The sequence below is a fragment of the Dreissena polymorpha genome, chromosome 14, assembly GCF_020536995.1.
Source record: "Dreissena polymorpha isolate Duluth1 chromosome 14, UMN_Dpol_1.0, whole genome shotgun sequence".
Classification (NCBI taxonomy): Eukaryota; Metazoa; Mollusca; class Bivalvia; order Myida; family Dreissenidae; genus Dreissena; species Dreissena polymorpha.
Window position 1 is genome coordinate 31,467,637 of NC_068368.1, and position 27,371 is coordinate 31,495,007.

The 27,371-nt window shown below is 33.8% G+C and overlaps 1 protein-coding gene and 2 long non-coding RNA genes across 4 annotated transcripts in view; 1 reads left to right on the forward strand and 2 right to left on the reverse strand.

The window, feature by feature from the left end:
- Window positions 1-27,003, reverse strand: LOC127857814 (uncharacterized). 2 transcript variants are annotated; one of them, XR_008038647.1, is made up of 5 exons: window positions 26,885-27,003; window positions 5,944-6,026; window positions 5,072-5,161; window positions 4,626-4,702; window positions 1-3,613 (listed from the first exon to the last, which is right to left on the reverse strand). It is a non-coding gene; the product is annotated as an uncharacterized LOC127857814 (long non-coding RNA). The 2 variants fall into 2 exon arrangements; XR_008038648.1 differs by lacking the exon at window positions 26,885-27,003 and adding an exon at window positions 13,887-14,452.
- Window positions 1-27,371, reverse strand: part of LOC127857811 (uncharacterized) — a 53,966-nt gene that overhangs the window by 4,755 nt on the left and 21,840 nt on the right. The gene's annotated exons all lie outside the window — the stretch shown is intronic.
- On the forward strand, window positions 18,326-21,468 carry LOC127857813 (uncharacterized). Its single transcript, XR_008038646.1, has 3 exons — window positions 18,326-18,399; window positions 18,958-19,085; window positions 19,460-21,468. It is a non-coding gene; the product is annotated as an uncharacterized LOC127857813 (long non-coding RNA).

A 27,371-nucleotide genomic window follows, 5' to 3' on the forward strand; every position in this document is an offset into this window, starting at 1 on the left:
CTGCATATTTACATGCAATTTTATTTGCCTTTAATAGCATAACAAGGGACAAAATTGTCACAAAACCAGGTTTTCAAAAAAGTATATTTACAACTAGAACTTTGTCACAGACGTGACCTATACTTCCACATGCTGCATTAACACAGAATATTTTGCATGCTGTCTTCACAAAACAAAAGAAGCAAATTTATGGCGATTTTTAAGAATTATTATGCCAATATCATTTATGGCAATTTTAACCTTTGAACTCTTTCGCATTACACGCCGTCCAATGTCTGTGAACAAAATTAATGTACAGTCATTTTAAAATCTCACAATGAATGACAAAGTTATGGCCCAGACAAGCTCATTAATGGTCATTTTTGACTTTTGAACTCCAAGTGTGACCTTTACCTTGGAGATATCGACTTAATTCTTTCGCATGACACACCGTCTAATGATTGTGAACAAATGTACCGAGCAATTTTAAATTCTCACAATGAAATGACATAGTTATGGCCCGGACAAGATAATTTATGGCCATTTTTTACCCTTGAACTCAAAGTGTGACCTTGACCTCGGAGATATTGACATAATTCTTTTGTAGGACACATCGTCCAATGATGGTTAACAAATGTGCCCAATGATTTTAAAATCTCACAATGAACGACATAGTTATGGCCTGGACAAGCTCATTTATGACCTTTTTTGGCCTTTGAACTCAAAGTTTGACCTTGACCTTGAAGATATCGACGTAATTCTTTCACATGACACACCGTCCAATGATGGTGAACAAATGTGCTAAATGATTTTAAAATCTCACAATGAACGACATAGTTAATGCCCGGACAAGCTTGTTATGCCCGCCAGCCAACATTCGCCAATCTAATAACCAGTTAATAACAAGGGCTGTTTGTAAAACATGCACGCCCCCCTTATGGGCTGTTAGTTGTAGTGGCAGCCATAGTGTTAATACGTTTTTTGTCACTGTGACCTTGACCTTTGACCTAGTGACCTGAAAATCAAAAGGGGTCATCTGCCAGTCATGATCAATGTGCCTATGAAGTTTCATGATCCTAGGCCTAATTATTCTTGAGTTATCATCAGGAAACCATTTTACTGTTTCGAGTCACTGTGACCTTGACCTTTGACCTAGTGACCCGAAAATCAATAGGGTTCATTTGCCAGTCATGATCAATGTACCTATGAAGTTTCATGATCCTAGGCGTAAGCATTCTTGAGTTATCATCAGTCAACCATTTTACTATTTTGAGTCACTGTGACCTTAACCTTTGACCTAGTGACCTCAAACTCAATAGGCGTCATCTGCCAGTCATGATCAATGTACTTATGAAGTTTCATGATCCTAGGCGTAAGCATTCTTGAGTTATCATCCGGAAACCGTTTTACTATTTTGAGTCACTGTGACCTTGACCTTTGACTTTAAAATCAATAGGGGTCATCTGCCAGTCATGATCAATGTACCTATGAAGTTTCATGATCCTAGGCCTAAGCGTTGTTGAGTTATCATCAGGAAACCATTTTACTATTTGGAGTCACTGTGACCTTGACCTAGTGACCTGAAAATCAATAGGGGTCATCTGCCAGTCATGATCAATGTACCTATGAAGTTTCATGATCCTAGGCCTAAGCGTTCTTGAGTTATCATCCGGAAACCATCTGGTGGACGGACCGACCGACCAACAGACCGACCGACATGTAAAAAACAAGGGGGGCATTTCGAAGGGGGGCATAATAATATCATTAATTTGAAATATGACACAATTTGGTCCTATAAAAACTTCTGTTCAAGAGTAACAACAGAACTGACATGTTTCATGCATAACAAAGTTGAATATAAACAACCACATCCAGTCTTAAGACATTAGCTGAATTTGGAGTTTTATGGAAACTGGGGGCCGTTAATGCGCTTCACCAACATGTAATGTGGAGCGGTTAACATGAAAACAGCTGTTACATAACTGGTAAACAATCAACTGAAAGCAATCATTCAAAACTAGAAAATTGACACAATAATTGTTATTATTATTAACAACTATAATTCAACACTGGACAACTGTTACAAGCAAAAACAAGTCAATACTTGTCAAATATAAAATAATTAAGAAGTATAACAACAGTGTTTTAATACACAATCTGATATTTTTGCAGAACATGCACTTATAATAGTCAGAATACCAAACTTTTAGCACTGTATGGCCATTCAAATATTAATATTTTAATAAATGTCATTACAGATGGCTTTGGTATAATACATAAAAATAAAAAATTACGCAAACAATATTTCAGTTTTCCATATATGACCAAAATATGAGTTTATAGTGTGAATTAATTTGAAATAATATATGACTTTACTTGTTTAGAGTAACAATAATACTCAAACAAGAGAGACAACTCCTATTTAGCATGTCACAATATTCTCCCTTGAAATGTTATTCACTAATTTCCACGAGATAGTTATTGCCTAATTTTATTAACTGAAAAGCATGAAATTAAACAAGGTATTTCTTTTGCTAAACGTGTATTTTTATGTTCATAAATAAACATTTGATTAACTGAAAAGCATGAAATTAAACAAGGTATTTCGATTGCTAAACGTATATTTTTATGTTCATAATCCGATATTATGCATGTCTGTATTATCTATAAGTATAATGCGCATTCATCCATAGCAATTCATTTTCTCTATTGCTTAACATGTAAAAGATGTATATCATTAAAATATATGCTTTGCTGTTGATCTATATAAAAATGACAAAATACACCTATATACAGTAACACAGATATCTTTGTTAGGTTACTTACTTATTACATTAGATGAAAAGCTGGTCATCAATATGTCTACATACAAATATATAAAGCATAATGAACTTTTAATGCTAAAATGCAAATGTAAACACAAATGATGAGCATGTCAGTATATAATCCAACAAGAACAATCTACAACCCTAACTAGGATCATTAATCATGAAAACAATCATTTGGAAACAAAATTACTTGTAGAGTAATTAATATTCTACATAATAATGTTTAATAGCGAAAGTCCTTTTCTAATCGTTTAACGAACTATCTCCATCCAAATTAAGATAACCATCTAAATTTCACTTTATTTAAATTGTTTTTTCCAACAATGTGTGCATGAAATATCCAAATATTATAAAATCGCACAGCTTTTATAACGCGCTGAAATATTTTTAATATTAGACAAAGTATCTGTTGTCAATAAACAAATTGACAATTAACAGAAGATTAACATAGTTTGAATAAATCAAATTATTATTTTGATCTTTTACTATTACAACATTTCATGAGATTCTTGATTAAATACTGTCTCAAAAGAGCAAACTAATGAGTAGCGTTCATAGACAGAGTGACAGACCGATCAAAATAGAAGTATCACAATTCTGAAATGTTCTGATAAATTCTTTTACCTAGCACATATTGCTATTTTATCTGTTTAATATGGTCCAGAGTCTGTTGACTTCACATTAAGGTGATGGCCTTTTCAGCCTTCGGCCCACTCCGCCTTTTCTGTCAGGCGCATACTTCAAGATTTTTGAGATGACATCCTTTAAGTCTTTTTCTGTGTGGCTTATACTTTGGATAACACTAGCTGTGCAGAATAAAAAAATAACAATCACAAAAAGGCCTATCGTATGAAACAATTTTGGCAGCAAACTTGATACATTGTAATGCAAGTGCATCATTATACATCGAGACAACAGCACTTGACACCTAACTGTTGTAGTGCATATAAAATCTGATATAGGCTAGGTAAGCCCTGCATGGTCAGATACTGTTCTGTTGGATAATTGCCTGTGGTAAACCAAATACCGTATTTGTCCCATCTAGCGACCATGCTCCTATATAAACGCCCCCACATGCAATTGTACTACCTTTCTTTGGGGGAGCATAAAAACTGTCTGCTGACAGAATGCTCCACTTTTATCAGTGTTTGATAGTGTAGTGGAATTTATTAGTACATGTGTATTTGGGTTACCTGCCCATCTAAAATGAGTCTCCCCTGTGACATACATTTGACAAATATTAAATTTAGCGTTATTTGCCCTTGTAAAATGGGTTCATTTTGGACTGTTAACATGCATACTTAATTTAAACAAAATACCTTTGACCGTTTCTGAGTAAAAGAAAAAGGATAACCAGCAATGAAAATTTTAAATCCAAAAAGGACAGCTCTCATAAAATTAAATTTAGAGTTATCTGCCCTTGTTATTTGTGCAGTGGAATCCAATTAGGTAGTCTGCCTAGGTAGTTTTCTCCGAAAACAGCCGAGCTAAATATATGAAAGTCGAGCCATAAGTTTGATCAGAAAGACAGTCAACAGAATAACCAACCGACTGACTCCTATACACCGCTTCCACACTTTTTTAGGAGGATTATAAGAAATCCATCTTGGTGAGCACAGCTCTTGATCCTGTCTTCTTCATTTCAGTTTCTTAATGTGTTTTACTAGTTCTTACATATCCTTAAAAATAGAACACTCATAACAATGAATCATTGGGATTTTAATATATAAAGAAGTGAAACTCCAGCTGCCCCAGCAGTATGGAACTCTCCTTATTAACTACACAAAAATTCAAATTAACTTCTAAGGTAATACTGACTTTTGACCTGCTTGTACTTTAGCAGGATTCTTCAGACACAGACTGTGGTTCCAAAGGCGATCTAGATCTTGAATTCTCTGAAACCCAAATATATTATAAGATATTATGCATTATGCTGCAAAATAAACAGTCTTTACACTAGCTAGAAGACCAACAACACAATGCTGATAAAATGAAATTTAGGATTTTGGAAATTAGAAAGTAATATATTGGGGCTATTTAATTTTGTATTCTATTTCTATGAAAGCATAATTATTTTGGCTAGTGATTTAAATATATTACCATGGAGACTTCATGAATTTATTATTTGAACTGCAAGTGTTCGTGATTAGAAATAGAGTCTACATTTTATCCATGGCTATCGATGAATACCATATAGGCTAGGCCAAAACTAATGCATATAGTCTGCAATACATGTACAATACTATTTATCATTTAAAAATTACCAGAAGAAGATCGAGAAAAACTGTCTCGGTTTGCACCACCCTGCTTTCGTGGACTCTGTGGGCCATGTCCATTTGATACTTCATCTGGATCTGCAAGGCATTTCAAAGTAAATTGTAATTTATAAATTAGTTAAACTTTCAGTTTCATAGACTTTAGACAACCAAGTCAATAGTAGTTCTAGTAATACATCTGACTAGACTATATATAGAAACATTTGACATCAAAGCATGAATGGTTGTCACATGATGTCTGGCTAGTCTTAATTTTTGGAGATCAGGACATTGGGAAAAAAACTAATAAATTGGCCTTGGCCGCCTATAAAGTCTGCTACACAAAATCAATTTGTAAATAATAATTAACAAGAGTTCCGCAGTCGGAGACTAATGCCCCCCAAACTGGGCCTTGACAGTGACAATCACCTTGGACCTAGTGACCCCAATTTCAATAGGGGTCATCTACTGTCAAATGCCAATACACGTGAAGTATCAAGCCAATCGGGCATTCCGTTCTCAAGTTATTGATCCGAAATGAACTGGTCTACCGACAGTCAGACAGTCCGACCAACATGCAACAATATACCCTCTCTTCTTCACAGGGGTGCATAAAAATTACAATAACAATGATGTAAGAAGTCAACTTATTTTAAACCTCCTTTGTATAAAATATAAATTTCAAAAAGATTATTGTTGTTGTTTTTGACAAATTGTATCTGCTATAATTCTACTAGGTTTCGCAAAAAAATCAACAAATTGGGAAAAATACTTGTTTTGCATTGGGAATGGGTCAGATATTAAATTCTGATTATCATGAGCTATAGAAAAAGACTGACCTGACAAGGTGAAAAACTTCTGGTCTACCCAAGAATATTTACCCATAACAAAATCCAGGAACTTTGATGTCACTTGCTTTTTTCTTCTGCCACGTCCATCCTCCTCTTCTTTTTCAGACTCACTCCTTTTATTAATAAAGAAGATATGGCAATTAAAGCAAAATGTTCAATTATCTAAGTATAAAAGGGGCCATGATTCTGTCAAAATGCTTGATACAGTTGTCTGCTCTTGTGTATAGATTGGGATCATGTTGGTAAAGAAGTATGCAAAATATGAAAGCAATATGTCAAAGGACATACAAAATATTTGAGGTGGTACGCAAACTTTAACATAGATTTATCAATAATATGCATATTTTTAGTATAAAAGGGGCCATAATTCTGTCAAAATGCTTGATACAGTTGTCTGCTCTTGTTTATAGATTGGGGTCATGTTGGTAAAGAAGTATGCAAAATATAAAAGCAGTATGTCAAAGGTCTAGATGTAAACAATAAAACTTAACACCATTGAAAGCTAAAAGAAAATGTGATAGACAGTAATGATACACTTGCCACTGGTTAATAAAGCAACTCATGCTGCTGCAATTAATCTTATTAAAGAATTTGGTGTGAAAATATCTTACATGTACATAGCTTACTTTGTAAAAAAGGATGAGTATACATTAATTAATGTATTATTGAACTACAAAATAATGTGTTTTATTAATCTTTTTTCAGTCTCTTATCAGGGGTTTTCTTGGCCACTTTGGGAAAAGGAGTCTGGTCAAATTGGGAATTTTTTATCGACAAAGATGACCGAATTGGGATTTTTTAATAACAAATATTGCCACATCAAACCTTTATTTGTAATAAACAGCATTTGTTTTGACTTGAATTAACAGTCTGTTTACACAAAAGCATCATTATGTTTAACACATCATTTGTTTATTATAATTAATAAAAATAACTATTAACTCGCCTGCATGTTTATTTATCCATTTACTTTAAAATACAGCAATTTGCAGTTCAATATCTAAGTTAAGTTTTGCTAAATGATCACATTATTTTTATAATAATTTAAATAATTTCGAATGGGATATAACATAAATGTGAAGTCCACAACTCTTATCCGAATTTTACTACATGCATGGCGTATAATTAGCTGCTGTTAAAGTGACAACCACAACATGTATTTTGTGTGTAAGAAAAAAGTTCAAAACTTGCATGAACAGCATGGGCGATTGTCATATAAAAACTTGTAGCATTGAGATGTTTACTTATACAATAAAAAATGTAGCGCGTGGTAATTAAATTTTGTCGTCCATACCGCGAACGCTGTTGATTTCTTAAAACGAAAGAACATAAATACACTGTATCGGTTAAGTTTAGTGTATATAGTTCAGTATTAAACCGATATTTTGTTGCTGTATACTCCTTCCACAAGGGCTGCGTGTAACTCGGACGCTAATGCCACAGTGAGAAGACGTTGCCATGGATGGCAAGCGCACTGTAAGCTGATGACGTAAAAATGTTACAATTCAAGGGTGTTTGTCACATGAGTGTGTAAACACAGTGAAGGCAGGCAAAACTGGATTGAACTGGATTTATTGATGAGCATTTCAGAAGGGGAATTTTTTATGCTGGTTAAAAAAAGATATCCACAAACGATAATTTAACAAAAAATACTTTATTTCTTCTAAAATGGAAAAAATTTGTAATTGGCGACCCTCATTTGGGATCAGGTCCATTTGGTTTGGGATCGGGACCGTCAGTTTTACAGCCTTTTTTCAAATAGCAGGAAAACCCCTGTTATCATGTCACAATGTACAATTAACTATTTACCGAATTATTACAGTGTTTTTTTTCACCATTTTGGGAATGGGGCCGGGTCCCTTTGGATTGGGAAAATTCGCGTCGTTTTGACTAAAATTGGGAAATTAGTGTTGTTGTTGTTTTGCTAACAAATGCTTCAAAATTGAGAATACAAGTGTGTCCAGTATTATATTTACTAAGGTTGATCTTATGTGGATGGGAGATTAACAAAATATTGATAAAAAAAATATTTATTTTTTTTTTTTGGTTCCATTGGGAATTTTTAGCTCCCATTTGGGAAAAATAGCGCAATGTCGGGTAATTCCGACAGTCGTCTAATTTCGACACTTTTCACAATATTTATCAGACTTGTTTTAAATCATCATCATCCCATATGATTTCGTTGTAAAATGTGACGTAGTTGGTGTTGTGACGTCACCAGATAACATCTCTCTATCAAACGTCTCGCTAATTGCATGTAAGCGAGTCTTTTAAAATATGTACATTGTATTACTTAGCGAATTTTTATAACATTATGTGCTTCGCTAAGGGAGGTTACATAATTGTCAATTACATCCCTTCGGAATTTCGCTGCATTTCTGGTATTTGTACAAGTTCTAATTTAAAATTTGTTTCACTTGACATTGTATTTGTGTTTGAATGGCGCCAAGCGTTTTTTAAAACTATGATTTGTGGGGTGTCGAAATTATCCTCCGATTTTATACGATGGTGGGTAATTCGGACACTCCAAATGTTTTCAAGCATTCCCAGCGCATATGGAAAGATAGATTCGTTAAATAGAATTACTGTACTCTTTAAATGGTATGCAGCTTATTGAATATTATATTTAGCTCTCTCTATACATGTATCTCCCTTTAAAGCTTATAACTCCCTTGGATTTGTTTTTTTACCTTTGACCTTGAAGGATGACCTTGACCTTTCACCACTCAAAATGTGCATGAGATACACATGCATGCAAAATATCAAGTTGCTATCTTCAATATTGCAAAAGTTCTTGCAAATGTTAAAGTTGGGGCAAACAAACAAACACACAAACAAACAAACCATCAGACAGGGCAAAAACAATAATTCCCCCACTATAGTGGTGGGGGAAATAAAAATAAACATGGATAAATTCTCTGAAATACCAATTTTTCAAATATACACTAAAATTAAGTCCTATACATTAATAAAAAGTGGTATATATATAACATCTGAAATGTGGCATGTTAATATGTCATCATTTTTGTAACAAAATGCAAGGCGCCCTCAGGGCTACCAAACACCTGGGCTTTACTAAAAGCAAACATGAAATATAGTATATCTCACCAAAATGTGTGGGAAAATAGAATTACCGAAGTCATATCTATTTAAATATTCACCATAATGTATATACCATGTTCTTAAACAGATTTATGCATTTTTTTGTTTGCTTTGGCATCTAATTATTATAATTTAATACAACATATGTCGCATTGTATGTCACTAAAACGGGTAAATAAATTACAGATGTGTTGCTTATATTACACAATTTTACATATCAGCAAATAAATCTAGATATGGCTTCTATTGAAGCATGTAACTTGAGCAGGATGTACCAAAACAGCTGGTTTAAACAAGAACAGTAGACTCCATCACGTGTATGACATAAACCAAGCTCTCTTGCCTGATGACTCTCACTGTTTTGTAATGTTTTACATACCATGGTATAACAAAATTAACAATTATTTAGACAATTAGTACAAACACATTATATTGAACATGCCTATTAATGTTTAATAAAGTATTTGCATGATGTTAAATACCATATAAATAGTAACACGTTTTTAAAACACAGATGCATGCATGACATATGCTTAGACAGATGTAAATTAAGTATGTCAACCAAAATTTAGGTCTATCAATCATGCATGTTTTGTTTATTTTACACATTAAAAAGCCAAAAACAAACTGTACAATTCACATATTTTAACCTTAAATCAAAGGGCACAGGGGTTGCACAATGTCATTATGGTGATCATTTGCAAAATCTTAATTCAAACATGCATGAATATTTCTGACTTGAACATCCAGTAGAAACCATCTGCGCTACAATTATACTTTACATTTTACCTCTAAAATGAGCTTTGAGCTTAGGGTATCTTGCCTGTCACTAGGTTTCTCAACAAAATGATTATTATTTATGGAAAATTCTTAAACATTCCTGATATAAATGAAAATTCTACATGACCGAAAAGCTGTTTAATGCCCATAATTGAAGAGACTTGTTTCTCAAAAATTTTGACACAGGTTAACAAAAAACAAACACTTCAAATTTAGGAGTAAAATACCATAAATGACATATAGACCCATAGTGAAAATACAGCTTCCTGTATGAATTATATCCATTTGAAATTGATTATTAATTAATTAATAAAATAATAAAGCATTACAAAATTTAAATTATGCAAAATGGAGCTGTACATGTTCCTTGTTAAAATCTCGCAATTTAAGATATTTATTGACAAACTTCAAAACATGCCCCAATCTGTTCACAAGTTCCTTTAACCTTTTGACAACAAAGTGTGATCTTCACCTTTGGGACATATATTTGCATGCAACTAGAGCTGCAACGATTCACCAACAGCTCGATTCGATTTCGATTTCAGACACTCCGATACCGATTTTTTCGATTCGATTCATCTTCAAACCTATTGTTTTATCATATATTTACTATTCTGTCTCAAAATAAACATTTCTGTTCAAATGTGTTGCATACCTGGATATCTTTGGCATTTGTCAAATTGTGTATTTGTTTGATATAGTTTGGTTGGTTCAACGGTGTTTTAAAAATTGTTGAAAGTGTGTTAAATTAACATTTGTAAGAAATATTTTGCAAGAAATTGCCAATTGTCTTACAAACTATGTCAATATTTCAATAAAACACAAAAAAGTATAGCAAATTAGGACTCAATTTTAATAAAAAAAACCTTCTGACTAGAAGATTGTTTTGACTACACAATAATATAAAAATAAATAGATAATCATAAGAACATCTGAAATCAGTGGAGTGATAGTACTATCACTATTATACTTATACCCAAAACCGCTACAAGCATGTCTACCACTGTGCCATGACAGCATCACCTGTTACCTGTAGGACAAATCACATTCTCTAATAAACTTAACAAAACTCCAACAGAAATAGAACTACTTTTTTGGCTGGCGACTTGAGTAGTTGCACTTGTGCGACCTCTTTGTCTTGCTAAATCAACGTTATGTTTGCGTTTGACATATTGCATTAAATTAGATAAGTGGTTGAGCCGGACTTAGCGTACGCCACATCTGTGAAGCACAGTTTACACTTTGCTTTATAGGGAGGGCTACCATCCGAAACCCAAAATACTGCTACACTTTTGATTTTAGCTTCTTAGGCGCATCTGATAATTTCAATTTGTCGGCCACAACTTGTTCAGCCATTTGACGCTTCTTCCGAAAGTAGACCGTAACGCGCTTATTGATTGGATGACTAAAGTAATAAGCAACCAATCGCGCGCGTCGTAATTACAGGTTAAGATAAAACCTACACCTTCCCGTATCAAATAGTCAGAATACAGCGAGCTTTACGTATCTATGTCTATATATGTCTATATGTTAAAGAATCAAATCGAATTTGGTAGGTTTGGTATCGTAATCGAATCGCCGCATTTCGAACTGATTTTCGATGCATCGGATCGAATCGTTGCAGCTCTACATGCAACACAAAATCATCCACAGTAGCTGTTAATAATTGTCATATATTAAAAATTCACCTCATATATGATAAAAATGCCAGTCAGTATACTGTTTCAAAAGGTACCCACCGACAAAATAATTTCATAACACTTTCCATACTGAAACCTTGTATAAACTGCAAAAGTCTGAACTTTTAAAATTTAAGTATTAAGTTTTGGTTTACTTAACATAATTATGAGCCCAGCTATGTGGAAAGAGAGTTTAATGCATGTGCGTAAAGTGTCGTCCCAGATTAGCCTGTGCAGTTCGCACAGGCTTATCAGGGACAACACTTTCTGCTTTATAATATTTTTCATTTACAGAAAGTCTCTTCTAAGCAAAAATCCAGTTTAGGCAGAAAGTGTTGTCCCTGATTAGCCTGTGTGATCTGGGACAACACTTTACGCACATTCATTAAAAGCCCTTTCTTCAGAGCGCGGCTGATATATTTATTTAGCATATCTACTACATATAAGTAAAACATTTATCAATTGTATGAGTAAACTGACTTGGTCAAAGCCAATGACATAATACAAGGCCCTGCATAATCAAACAACCAATTTATTCAGCCAAATTGATCCGATATCAACCAAATATATAAACATAAGCTTGTTTTTATTGCTTTTAAGCACACATTTATGTGATAAGCATTTAAGAGCAAAATTTATTTCTTTAACTATTACTTCATGCAACAAAAAGTAGATTCCAACATACTGTTTTCACTGTCTGATATGTATATGTGTTTAAAATGTTGTATTAAAAAATAACAGAATGAAATCATGTAATACATATAATTTAAGGAGAGCTTTGTATGATTATAAGAAGTTTGGGCACAAAACATTAAAACACTTGGAAAGCCTTGCCTATGTTGCTAAGCCTCATATGACTGTTTATTTATATAATAATCACATTAAAGTAGATCTTTATATGGACATGTAATTAAACAAATATATGTTAATCAATCGTCAAATACTTGATGAGGATTAAATATTCCTCACATTGTAAAAGTCTACTATACTAATTAATAATACTATAATGTATTATTGAACTGATCTTGAAGGGTTTAAGCAGTTCCCGCTTTCCCCTTTTGCCCTTGAACTCCGGGATACATGTTGTTATCAGTTTTTAACTTGAAATCAATTCACCTTATAATAAATCTATCATACTTTTATCTTTTTCACTTGAACACTTTTATCTGCACTGACTGCGCACCTGTCAATAATATCCGCAAGGGGAGTTAGACAGTATAGATAGATAGATGGATGTAACAGACCTGAGCCTATCGTAGGGGAAGAGATTTTACAGCTATCATACCAAGATTTGTTGTTTCAATCTCAGCTACATCTGTTACATTACTGAATGAGTTTTGTCCAAGAGGCATTAAAGTATTGTACTAGACAGTGAGGATACTGTGTTGGCATATTAATTGTGATCCTGATTTATTTTTAAATTAGTGAACAAAGACTTAAGGGTTAGATTTCATATATGTTTCAAACTTCAATGAAATACAGTCCATTATGACTCTATTCAACCAGTGTACACCCAATTTCAAGTAATAGATTTGATATTATGAAACTGATGGTGACACAACAAGCGGAAATTAATTGTGTCTTAATGAAAAACACATGAAAAGGATACATGGTTCAAACAGAAATCTCAAACCTAAATTCAAGCACTTTTCAAGGCCAAATTTTCATTTTCAAGGCCGAGAACCGTTCGTTAGTTTCCTTAAAAAAAATCATTTTCAAGCAAGTTTAACACAGTAAACATCATTTATTTGCTCAAACAAATTAAACTTATTCCACAATAACTCATACATGTTATTTCTAGTTATTGCATACATGTTTTCCATCCTTAACTCAATAATCTCACATACAGTTTGTCAACCAGTTCCGGATTATCAGCAGTTCCGATTATCAGCAGTTCCGATTAATTTGTATTTAATTTTCCATAATGCCCCAATAAAAACAAAATGATAAGTGTCTAAGGTATACATTAGGTAAAGGAATAAATTAACAAAGTTTTAGCAAGAAATCTTTTGTAAATAGCTTACAGGGTGGAAAAATGCAGCAAAAAGTTAACCGGAACTGATTGAATGAGTTATGTTTTGAAATGTGCATATGGATATAGAAGGCTTTATTATTTTCAAATAAACTTTTTGCTGATTGAAAACAAATGCTATGACAATGTTTTTAAATTCTAATTCTGTAAGTTGAATGATTTTTAAAAGTTTTCCGAAGGGTGATCTTTAATTGGCTTTTTTTGACAAAAAAACTGCATATGCCGTCTGGCTTAACCTGTTATCATACAAAATAAATATTACCCTTTATTTTTACATCTTCTCACATTGACACTAAATCCCGAAAGAAATTAGTGTGGTCAAAAGAATAAACGTTTTTGCCGGATGATTCTAAACTGGTTGAATGACTGTATGTATTTACTTTTTAAAGTTATTACAAGCAAACACATTGCTTCTCAATGTCATGTTTTCTTTGTGGGTTTCCTCTTTCTCGTGGCTTTTCAAAGCGCTTTCCCCCATCGCCCGACACCAATGGTCTTCATACAGACCCAACAATGTGCTTTTCGAATGTCCTTTGTTTTCTGTACCCAGTAATATTCAGTTAACCACCCTGGTTTGAAATGACACTTCCCCATCGCTGCGTTTTCACTCGCGAAAATTGATCACAATGGAAAACCTCTGACGTAGTACACATAATCTGTGACGTGTACACATAACGTTTCGTACTCAATAGTGTACGAAGCTTATATTTCGTACTCAACTTTTTGCGCCAAGGAATTTATGATCAATTTTCGTAATATTTCCCTAAAGAACGATTTAAGTTTATAATGAAAGCGATGATAAAAGTAATTTTGAGAAGAAATAAACATTTTCAAGGCTTTTTTACATGAAATAAGCACTTTTCAAGCACTTTTTCAAGGCCAACCTTTGTTCAAGGGCTTTTCAAGCCTATGACTCGTTTTCAAGCACTTTTCAAGCCCTGTGCGAACCCTGGCCGATAGTAGGCTTTCGTGACACATTGAACAGATTGATCTCAAATTGTGGTATTAAATTGTTACCCTTTTGACTTCAGAGTATATTCTTTCTGCAGACCTGTAAACGATATGTTTATGATATATCGGGAAAAAGAAATTTTAGAAACGTATTGTCGGTTAATATATTGCAATTATGGAAATTAGAGTAATCTTCACAAGGCAAGCAGCAAATTTTCTCTTCCAATGGGGAAAAGTATCTGTACCATACCAATTGGGAAAACGTAGTGCGAAAAACCCTGAAATTGGGAAAATTCGCGTCTGTAAATCTCCCAATTGAGAATTATGTGTCTTTTAAATTGCTTGGTATCAATAGCACAAATCAACTCAAATATTGATTTACATTCATTTTGGCTTGAAATGTTCAGTGTCAGTGCTCATTTCAATTGTTAAATTGCAGATAATGCACTTTTGGAACAAAACTTTCCTTTCTTTTGGGAAATTTTTAGACTGCAATTGGGAATTGTGTAGTTTTTCTTTAATTTGGAAAGTACCTTTACGGCTACTTTATAAAGAAGGGATTAATAGCTTGCAAGTCCACTTACTAACTTACTCCATTTTTATGCAGAATAGAGTGTCTAATCAATTGTCAAAACTGCACAACTAAATATTATTAATGAACATGTACACATAGTTGTATTTGCAAAGTAATCAAGTGCTGAAATACAAATAAAGAGTAGAATTTTCATTATCATTTGTCAGATTGTTCATAATAACCTGCACCTGCAGAGGTGTAATAAAATACGTGACTTGTTTCGTGACAAGCAGCAAACAAGAGCTGTCTCCATCGGAAGAAATATGCCCCCGAAAAACGCTTTTTTCGAAACCTAAATGCAGATTTCGAAACCTTAACGCGGACCCTAAGTTCAAGGTCAAGGTCACAGGGGTCAACATTGTTGTGCGTATGGAAAGGCCTATTCCATATACACATGCATACCAAATATGAAGGTTACACTGTATTTTGCCAAGCAGATTATATAAAATTAGAGCTATTTAAAGATTGTGAAGGTTATTGATTACCGTAGGTTTCCACGTATAGCGCGCAGTGTTTTACCTCCAAAATTCAAATTAAAAAGCTGGTGCGCGCTATACATTGATACAACGCTATCCTGGCTGCTAAATTGGTAAAAAATATGTTGTGTAATCGTAAATAATCAAAATGGCCGCCATGTTTTTTTCCAGAAAACTACCACCCTATAATCGTACAGACTGAGGGGCCATTGTCGAAACAACAAGACGTCGCTACTGGTAGATATGAATGCGGTAGAAGAAGTTTTGGTCAAAAATAAATTTGTTTGAATAAACTTGGGGACATTTCTTTGTTTGTGTTTTTACACTTCTTTATTGATGAATTCCGATGGGGATTGTTGTCGACATTCCGGAGAGCAGGCAAGGGTAGGTGCGAACGAGGTCTTTTTTGCGGGTAACGGTAGGTGTGAAAGGGGGTCATTTTGCACTTCGTAATTGGCAGATGTTATTGAGTAAATAATAATAATGTGCCACGACTTGTTAAGACGCTAATTGACATTTGAGACACTAATTGACACTTGAGAACGTGAAGATATGCAATTGCATTTTGTGTGTATAAATATTGAACGTTCAACAGTGGTGTACTTTAACAACTGTATCCCTGTCTCCCACGCGACATTCAAATTTACCGGTAATGCCCCTGCTTTCCCCCCGAGGAAAAATCACACGATGAACACTAATTCTTATTTTCTCACGTTTTTCACAAAATGAGCGTGGACTGTAAATCTTTTGCTAGAAAATTACAAAATTGTAAGAAAAGTATAGTGCTATGCAACCCATGCTCCTAATCATAATGACGCTTCCTATTTTGAATGCTTTATTAAGCTTTCCAATGCCACGGATTATTGGATTGTGCAATAGTAAAATGGCAGCCATTTTCGGTCCGATTTGGTGGTTTTATTGTCTTTAAATATTTTTTTCTCCATTTTTGCAGTTAAAAAACAGCCTGCGCGCTATACACGGGAGCGCGCTATACGTGGAAACCTACGGTTATGAAATTGTTTGTTTTTTTACTTAATTATATCGTTAATTGGATCACCTGTGATCACCGCGGATGCTGCGCAACCACCGTAAACACCTGTCTGCTAGGGTCATTCACGCGTTTTAAATGTACATGTACAAAAGACAATTATATACATGTGTACTACATGTAGATATTATATGTATGTGCACACGTATGCACTTAAATATTTACACTTACATAACGTCGGAACGTAAATAAAGAGTTTAGATGATCAATACTATTAACTCATAATGGCATTGCCAAATATTTCGCGAGATATTTCAACTTTAGTTGAAATTCACAACGAAACTTTTAATGGAAATCAAATGATCTCAATGTTGTACCCGCTACGAAATTTTTATTTACAAATAAAAACACTCACGCCAATTTTCGCGCGCTTTTTGTCAGGACAAAGAAATTCATTTATTTCATCTAGAAGTTGCTTACCGAAAATAGCTGTACCCAGCGCGTTCAAACCGTGTAAGGTGATTTTCGCATGTTGGAATACAACTGTCTTGTTTGGGCGCTTATTTCATCAAATCTTTAAATAGAATCCCATGCCGAAATTCATTTGATACTTTCGAAAATAGCGAACATTTATGTTTATGACATTTTTTAGCACTCTTATCGTCTATATTACCATCACATAATTTGCTTTAAAAAAGGAAATCGGGCGTATATGGGATTATGGAGTAGATCTAATGGATAAAGATGGGAGAAGTTGCATGTATGCGATAGATATAGTTGACACATATGTATGGGGGGCATTTTCCCAGCAAACATGCACATATGGGTCCCATATGGGCTGTTTCTGGGCAAACCCATATGGGTAAGCCCATATGGGAGTCATTTGGGTCCAATATGGGCTAGCCCATATGGGAATGCCCACAAGGGTCCCATATAGGTCCCATATTATTGCGCTATCGGGAAAAATATGTAAACTTGTATTTCTTTGATTAAAAACTCATTTCTTAAAACGTATGTAGGACTAACTTGATCTAAACTGCTAATATTCTACCCAAAAATAGAAAATCAATGCATAAGCAAATAATATGCGGCCCATATGGGTCCCATACGGGTCCCATATGGGAGTCATTTGGGAGCTATATAGGCCTGCCCATGTGGGAATGGCGATAAGGGTCCCATATAGTTCCCATATTATTGCGCTATCATGAAAAAGATGTAAACTTGAATTTATTTGATTAAAAACTCATTTCTTAAAACTTATGCTGGACTAACTTGATCTAAGCTGCTAATATTTTACCCAAAAATAGAAAATCAATGGATAAGCAAATAATATGCAGTCCATATAGGTCCCATATGGGTCCCATTTGGGCCGCCCAACAAAGGACAAAATCAGCTACCGGGCTGTTTCTGGGCAAACCCATATGGGTAAGCCCAAATGGGAGTCATTTGGGACCTATATGGGTTAGCCCATATGGGAATGCCCTTAAGGGTCCCATATTATTGCGCTATCAGGAAAAAGATATAAACTTTTATTTGATTAAAAACTAATTTCTTAAAACATATGTATGACAAACTTGATCTCAACTGCTAATATTTTACCCAAAAATATAAAATGAATGCATAAGCAAATAATATGCAGCCCATATGGGTCCCATACGGGTCCCATTTGGGCCGCCCAACAAAGGACAAAATCAGCTATCGGGCGCACATTTTTTTTGAAAATTCTGTTTTTGATATGGCTTTGTTTTAAATAATGTATATACTATGATTAATATGAAGTTATTTTCAAGAGATAATTTCAATTTGAATAATCGCGCAGAAAAATAAAGTATTTAAATAATATGCGCATGCGCAGATGTTAATTCCGCCTCGCGAAAACATTCAAAACAAAAACACTCGAAACGGTAAGTTGTTAAATTGTGATATTATACACGTAATTATATATTTCTTTTGAAATCAGATATATATTGCTGATCACGCATTATTTATTTATCTGTTACTTCAATGAATGCCTGTGTGTTTAATAATTTAAATTGCATATTATTAGATTTCTTCATCGCTTTGCCTTTGTCATGTATTTTCGCGACGTAAGTCGTAACGTTCGTTTATCGCCATAGATCAATCTCTTAGTTAAACTGCTTAATTCAACTTGATTCTGCCTAAAATTCAATACAAACTATTTATAGCAGACAGGCGCATGTCTGACAAAATGAAACACTAAATTAGTAATCATGCTAATGCATGAGAATCTTGCATATCTCATACATTGATAATATTAATTGAAACGTATATTATAATATAATGTCTTTTATAGGTCTTTGATTACTTGCACGCAAGCCAAGGTTGTCTGCCTGTGGACAAATTTTAATGATTATTTAAACACATATTTGCAGAATATTTAAGAAGTCTGTGTATTAGGAAATAATTAATTTCGTAATGTTTATTGTACAAATTTATTTCAGAAAATAAAATATTCACCACCACCTGGTTTGCCAACATCGTCTTTACAAGGAATGTCCAGCAGTGCATGACAGAGGCCGGTCACTCCCATTAAGTCCAGCTGAAGAGCCTTCCCAGTTTATAGGACAAAGTAACTAATTTTTGTGCTTGAAACTTTAACTTAAAATAATTTCATTTTTGGAATTACTGCTTATTAAATGATAGTTAATTACATAAATAAATGATGTAAACAGATAATCCAACTGAAAAAATAAATAAAATACACAGTCATTTAGTGATCTATAATAATACATACTTCTACTAATAAAAGAAACAAATTGACGTTGACGGGCATATAGGTGCAAGTTGCTATAATCAGCCCTAGCCGTACAACAGCTGTTGGGACAAATCGGGCCCACCGCCGTTATATCGGCACACATCCGATATAATTATATAAGACCCAGCTGTGATTTATATTATTGTCAACATAATTTTAGGTACAGTTCTTTTTTACTCTGTCTTTAGATGCAGTTACACAGATTTTAACGGTGTTGGAAACAATCAGAGACGAGAACAGGGAAATGAAGCGGATGCTGCAGCGGCTCTTGGCTAGGTCAGCTACTGATGACGAGCCAATGCAACTGCCAGAGAACATCAGTCTTCCAATTGGAACATTTGAGCAAATGGATGAGTTTGAAGAGCATCTTGGTGATGAAGCTACGATCCATCTTTTCTAGGACTGCTGCATAGTTCAAGCTTTTTTATCAAATATATTAAGCAATGTTGTCAATGTAATTGACAGTTCTTTCTTCATTGATCCTAAACCATTCCTTTAAGGCTCATCTTCTAAGAAAGCATACAATTTTTTTTATCTGGAAATGAAATGGTATATATTCCTTTGCAAAAGAAGAAACAGCATTCCAGTTTTTGAAGGTTTTAAAAGACATATATATATATATCATGTGCAATTACGAAAAACACTAGAATGTATGAAGATATCAAAGATAATAATATGGACTTGTTCTCGAAAAAGGATTTGCCATTTATTTGAGTTTTGGATTTTTTTGCAGGGTTTTTAATTTCTAGTTTATAAAATATTTTGTTAAGTCTTGCAAGTATGTTTCAAAGCTCTAGATAAGGATTTGTGAAATTAGTAACGGTATTGCCACTGACAGAAAGAAAAGGAGTAACGCTGAAAATCAATTAGTACCTGTACTACCATATCCAAAAATACAGGTAGTACTGTACTACCCGTGTTCTTGGATATTGATGGGTGTATACCTTACTTTACAGAAACATTTGCAGCAATTATAATAAATATATTTTGCTTCTTAAACAGTTACTTTATTAGGTTTTCCATTCTGAATTATGATGCAAATACAACTACACATTAAAACTCATGACTAAATACTATAACTTTATTTTGCTTGACAAGAAAACACAAGCCAACTTGTAAGCTAAGTAAATGAACACCAATGTCACTGTCTCATCTCAAAAGAATCATTGCTTTAGCAGTCAACTGTCAAAGTTTGCATAGACTTTGCCAACTATTACAGTTAAACGCTCAAGCAAACACTTCAACTGGGCTTACAGATTGAATGTCAGAATGGTTAGACGACCGTATGTAGCCATTATATGACAACAAAGTGTTTATTTGAACCGCTTTCGGTTAAGCCGGCCTTCCATGCTCGCAGACATATTGTTTTTGACGGGCTTACAAGTTACCGGAAATCACGCCACAGAATAGATAATAATACTGGAACCCAGTCTACAACTTTTCGGTAATTTAAATTAATGAAAGAGGCCGTTAGGTTAGAGACCAACAAATATGCCGCGCTGACACCGACGTATCAGTACGGCCAGATTTTTTTCGTAAATGCGTAAAAGGGATATTAAAGTCGTAATTGTACGTCCAGTTCATAAAAATAAATGCGTAAGCCTTCATGAAAAAGCCGTATTTACGTCTGTACGGCCCTTATCTGGAGCTCTGATGTTTTCTACAAATGTTCTTTGAGTACATGGTGTGTTATTTGTATTGGTTAAAGATTTAATATGCATAGGTATGCTTTTGAGTAATGTGTAGTACATCAGGAAAATACTTGAAGGTATTCTGTATATGTATTATATATTAAATATCAAAATAATAGAAGTCCTTAATTCTATAGTTGTATAACTGGTCAACATATATAATGTTATAGAAAAACGTCTTATTGCTTGAAGTTATGTCTTTATTGTTCCATGAAATAGTTTTACTGTTGGTTTGGGTTTATAGATTATGAGTAACATTACTCCATGCGGATAGAACATTAGATAGAAACATGTTTTCGTTAGCAACTTCATGTAAAATATTTTTGCTGATGTTACATTCAAAAAGTTAGGAATCACCATATTATTTTAGAATTCTCTGGTAGAATAGTTAACGTGGGATCCTCCTGCTATGTATGTATGTATCCATGTATATGTGTGTAATACTTTATGTGAATAAAAGTTGAGAGTACTTAAATAAATTTTTAAGTCTTTTAACAAAAACCTTGTATTTCTTGCAGGATAATGATATTTAGCTCTTGAACATTTTGATATCGCTCTGTTCCAGCAATGAGAAATAGATAAAACATTTAAAAAAATGAAATTGGAAGTACATGTACAAGAATCTTTTGTCTGATGTTCAATTTGAACACAGTATTTCATGTTTGCAGCCTACATATTATTTCTAACATAACCTGAATTTCCATTAATGTGTTGTCCAAAATTTTACAGGCTCTGTGTACCCATATTGAATACAATGCTACCAGTTTGTAGCCCATATTTAGAACAATACTGCCCGTATGTAGCCCATATTGAGAAAAAGGGCTACTCTTATGTAGCCCATATTGAGTAAAAGGGCTGCCTGTATGTAGCCCATATTGAGTAAAAGGGATGCCCATGTTGGACCTATATGGGTCCCATGTGGGCACCTATATGGGCCCCATGTGGGCTGCCAACATGGGACCCAGATGGGTAGTGCAACCGGGCTCCACATGGGTCCTATCTGGGCTGCCCCATATACTTTCATGGGGCAGCCCAGATGGGACCCATGTGGAGCCCGGTTGCACTTCCCATCTGGGTCCCATGTTGGCAGCCCACATGGGGCCCATATAGGTGCCCACATGGGACCCATATGGGTCCCATATAGATTGTTTGCTGGGTTATTGTCGCCAATATTTTTAAATACTTATCACATCCTTTCGACAAACATGTACATAAAAATAGACTTTATTTATTCATTATCACTTTTAAATGAAAGGGATCAATTCAATATGTTTATGTTAAATTATTTTTAGCGAACACGATGCACACCGCGGTAGTCATTATGGGTCCGCAGTGATTAGCGGTGTTCGTCTATGGCAAACGGCCCCCGCAACATTTGATCTGAACACCCATCGCGGGGTTCATATTGGTAAGCTAACAGTGAGATGAACATTGCGGCGAGTGGCGTTTGTTTAAGTACACGGTGTCATTACTGTATATTGAGTAAAGTGGGAGCACAATACGAACTCTAAATGCAATTTATTTATAATTCTCTGATTTGCAATTAACACTTAATTTAAGTATAATCCTATTTATTTAAGCTCCATTGCATGGAAAGCCTACGACTTATTTAGACACTCTCACCTGATTGCAAGGCGGACACCACATCCACTAAACCACCGCAACCTAATTAACACTAGACATTAAAGAGATCGTGAAATTCTATTAATTGAGAGACACAATGTAAATAACTGATAAACAGTTGTTGAAAATTAATACAAAGACAAGTGTCGCAATAAGCCGCTATCTGTCGAAATTAGCCGCTTACTGTCGAAATTACACTCTGCCGCATTTAGTTAATCGCTTCAAGTTTTGAGTTATGCCGGCAACAATAATAACGTTCGTTAGCAAATATCAACAAGTCAAAACGGTGTTTTTCCTTAAGTTTGGGCACTTGGAGGGTAATTTCGACACATCATGACTGAATCAAATTTTACTCTTAAGGTGTCGAAATTACCCGACTTTGCTATATATACTTTTTTCCATTGGAAATGGGTCTGGTTACCGGACCCGATTTTGAATGAAAAAAAACACTGCATTATATATTTATTTTGATTTTCACTATTGTTTTATTACTTAATAATAAGAAAGTAAATATTTTAAATAATATTCTTTGTGATTCATGTATTTTTCACTGAATTTAAGTTTATATCCAAATAAAGCTAAGCAATTATAAGCCAGAGGATATATGATAATAATTAATTAATAGTCAGTTCATGTGTACCGTAATAACTCTATGTTTTCGGACACTTAAATTATTTATTTTTTTCGTGTCCGAAAACTTAGATACGAAAAATATTCACAAAATACAGGTGTCCGAAAACTTAGAGTCGAAAATTAAAGTGTCCGAAAATAGCTTCAATTGTATCAACGACTACCGGTAATAGCATGCGCTTGTAAAATACCATGCTGTAAAGTATAAATTACAGTTATACATGTTTGCGATGCATTTTAAATAATTTTAAATGCTTAATTTATTTGACAGAAAGTTACTACAAGGTTGTACTTTGACCAACGAGTTCAAAAATAAGCATGTGATGTACCGATAACGATTGTTTAATACCGGTTTACAAGGTTATTTACCCAATTACGCAAATGTAATGGTCCGTTGCCCTCAGGCATGCACCTGCCATTAGCATGAACCAATGATTTTTTTTAAACATAAATAATTGATGTCAAATGCCTGCAGGAATAATATTTAAGGTATTAGAAAGCATTTTCTTTTTGTTTTAATGGATTACTTTGAAAATTCTATTTTTTATGAATTTTTTTAGCAACAAGGGGTAATGAACTTTAAAATAATGTTATTGTCAGAATTTCTAACCAAAAACTGGTTCCATGGCAATACTGGATGAAATGCACACTTTTCTTCAAAACAATCCAAATTCTAATGCTTTTTCTTGATAAAATATCTCCTATACTAACTAGAAATACCACTTTTGATCAGAAAATTAATACAAAAAGATGTTTTAGTTGTTTTTAATTTCAATAAGCATACTGTTTACGTTCTGTTCATATCTTCCTAACAATCTGTTATGTCATCATTTTATAGGACAATATTTAATGTATTGTGTTTTATAATTTTGAAATGAAAACATTAATATTGTTTAAGACTAATAAACAAAACATACTATTTAAAAGTCAGGTTTTTTTTCCCACTTTTTGGGAAGATAGCCCATGGCTTTGGAATTGGTAATTTTATCGGCATTTTCATGAAATTGGGAAAATAAATTCATTAGCCTTTTTTTCCACGTGAAAAGTCCACTGCTTAGGGAAATACTAAATTTGATATAACTCTTTATAATCATTCAAATTAAAAAAACAAAATCATATAATACTTTGTTAGATGTAATTAAATTGAAATTGAGATAAAATACGCATTAGACTTCTTTCTAAAAAAAAAAAAAAATAATAATTTTTTTTTGGAAATTCGGAATTTTTTGCCACATTTTGGGAAAAAAGTATTCTTTTTGGGATTGGGAACATAGCCGAATTTCGGGTATAAAATCGAGCCAAAAAAAACCCTGAAAGTGATTTTTGTTGTTATTATTGGCATTTTATTTTACATGTTTAGCAAGTTTAGGTAAATCTTTACCTATGTATTTTTTTTCAAACTATATATATACAATTAACATTTTTGTACCAAAAATGTGTTATAAGATAAAAGTTTCTCAATAAAAATAACTAAAAATATACAATAACTCAAGTTTAATCATATGTGTGTCATAATTTCAAAAATAAGTGGGTGGCTGAAGCTAAAGTAACTGATAAAACAATCATAAGAAGGATAAACTGAAGTATGATTTTTCAATGGTTTATGCGCTAAATTTGAGATGTCTTTTCTAGCTGTTATATAAAGTGTTCCTGACCAAAATCAATGTTATATTACTTTCAAATCATTTATGTATTGGTGTACAACAAGAAAGTGGTAGAATATTTGCGGAAAATATAAGAATTTTTGACGAAAACTTGTCTGCTGAAATTTACCGAGATGTTCTGGAAATGACCGATCGTCGGTTTCCGAAAATAATACATGTCGTGGTCTCTGAAAAACAAAATGGATGTACCCAAAGATTTTGGTGTTATTGACTATTACTGGTTGATAAATGTATGATTTTGCTTCTTATTTGAAAAAGTGATGCTTTAAAGGCTGATAAACTTGAAATATGAAAGCTATTCGGTCGTTTGGCCTTTGTTTGTCAATACATCTGTACGATCGGTAATTTCCGTAACCTCTCGTAAAATTGTAGCAGACACAAGTTTTATTCACAATACTTATGTTTTCCACTTATATTCGACCACTTTCTTGTTCAATACCAATACATAAATGATTTCAAAGCAATATTTTATTGATTTCAGCAAGTAACACCGTCTATAACCGCAAAAAAAAACATTCCGAACTTTTTGGTTTACGATTTTTATTTTCTAAATAGCTTGCATAGAGCATGGCATTGAATGTTATGCAAGATAAATGTCTCTACTTTCTTGATTGGATGATTTCAGACTGTTTAATCCAATCAGAAAAGAGCTTTAAAACGTAATTTAGACCCACGTTAAGCGAGATAATAAAGAACCACTTTTTGGTTACTGCCGATTTGTGACATCACGAGTTGCCTCCCTTGTTGGTTCATGCTACTGCCATGTTTTATGATGTTAATCTGGTTGTAAAACCCCATGATCAAAGTGTCATTAGATATCAAAAACAGGATAGAAATTGTGTAAAATAGCGCTGTGAAATATACTGTCCGAAAACTTAGAGACATTAAGTATGGACGAAAACTTGTGTGTCCGAAAATAAAGAGTCACGAAAAATAATTATTTTTGCTAAAAAAGGGGGGGTCCGAAAACTAAGAGTGTCCGAAAACATAGAGTAATTACGGTATTCATATATATTACGGAATCTCCAATAAACGAGTTAGTCCATATAAACGGACTCCCAGAACCTTTGATAATTTTTGCTATGGCGGCTCTGGCAGTCCATATGCACCCCTTCATAAACATGGGTGCAGTTCAGCGCAGCGAATCCGTGCCCTTCACTAAACAGAGTAACAGACGTCGTTCGAGACAAATTGAGGAAAATAATGAATAAACTTCATAACCATGTTAAATTTACCTGAATGGAAACCTACTGATTTTATCCTTTGCATGCATCAGATAAAAACACGACGATGTTTCAACACACTTTTCTCGCTGACATTGTTATGTTTAAATTTGAAACAGTGTATTCTGTCTCGAATACCACATCGTTATCGACTTTTTGGCTCCAACACATAACGCGACGTACAAAATATTGGTGTAATGCGACCTGACCTATATTGGGTCCATTTTCCAATATGGCGGATACAGTGAACAAAACAAAACCTTAGTCAATACAAATCAATTATTTCTTGCTTTAATGGTACCATTTGGATGAGTTTGTGGTTTAGATAGGTAAATTTTAATAAGCTCTTGCAGTTTCAGTGTTCATTAACCTTTGAATTGTTGATAACATTTTGCACCTATGGACAAGAGAGAGCGCATTGCAACTCTCAGCCTAAGCTGAGAGTTGAATTATTGCAACTAATAAACGAGTATAAGCATAGATTGGTATGACGTGTCTGTGGTAGGAAGCCTCAGCCTAATCATCACATTTTAATGGCGAAGACACCTCTTACATTACATGTACATTTTAAAGCCGCACAACTTGAAACAAACTTTGCTGCCAGCAAGATCTTATTTTCGTTTACTGTTTATCGGAGTTCCAACTAGTGACGTGCAAACAACAACGTGAACAAGGTATAAAGCTTTGACACGAAAACATATGATAAATCAATGGAATAGAATATTAAATACAAAAAATAATCTACCCTCCCGTGCTTCACGTTATTATTTGAAAATGCTTACCAGGTTGTTCTTTGTCCATTATAATTGTGTATAACAACACCACAGACTGTAAAAATTTAAAAATTAAACTGAACACCACGAGACAATCGATGTTAACGAAAAACAGCGCACTCAGTACTTTTTGCGCCTCGATGGTGACGTCACGGCGTTATTTATTTCAACAAATCATGCTGAAGTTATAAAGTAGAGCAACATTAATTTGCTTTTCTTAAAATTAATTCCTATGACAAAAATCCATACATTAACACAATTTAATGGTCGGTTGATCGGTTGAATCAACACATAATATATCATCTAAAATTATATGAAACTCATGCAGAAACATTACAAAAAGAAACCATTTTTATCAAGCGCAAGTCCTATGGGAATTGAAAGAAAATGACCAATTGCCTATAATAGAACAATACTTTATAAATCAGCACAACACAGAAAACAAACGTGATCAAAACTAAAAAATATATATAATTTAAGCAATTAATTGACTTTT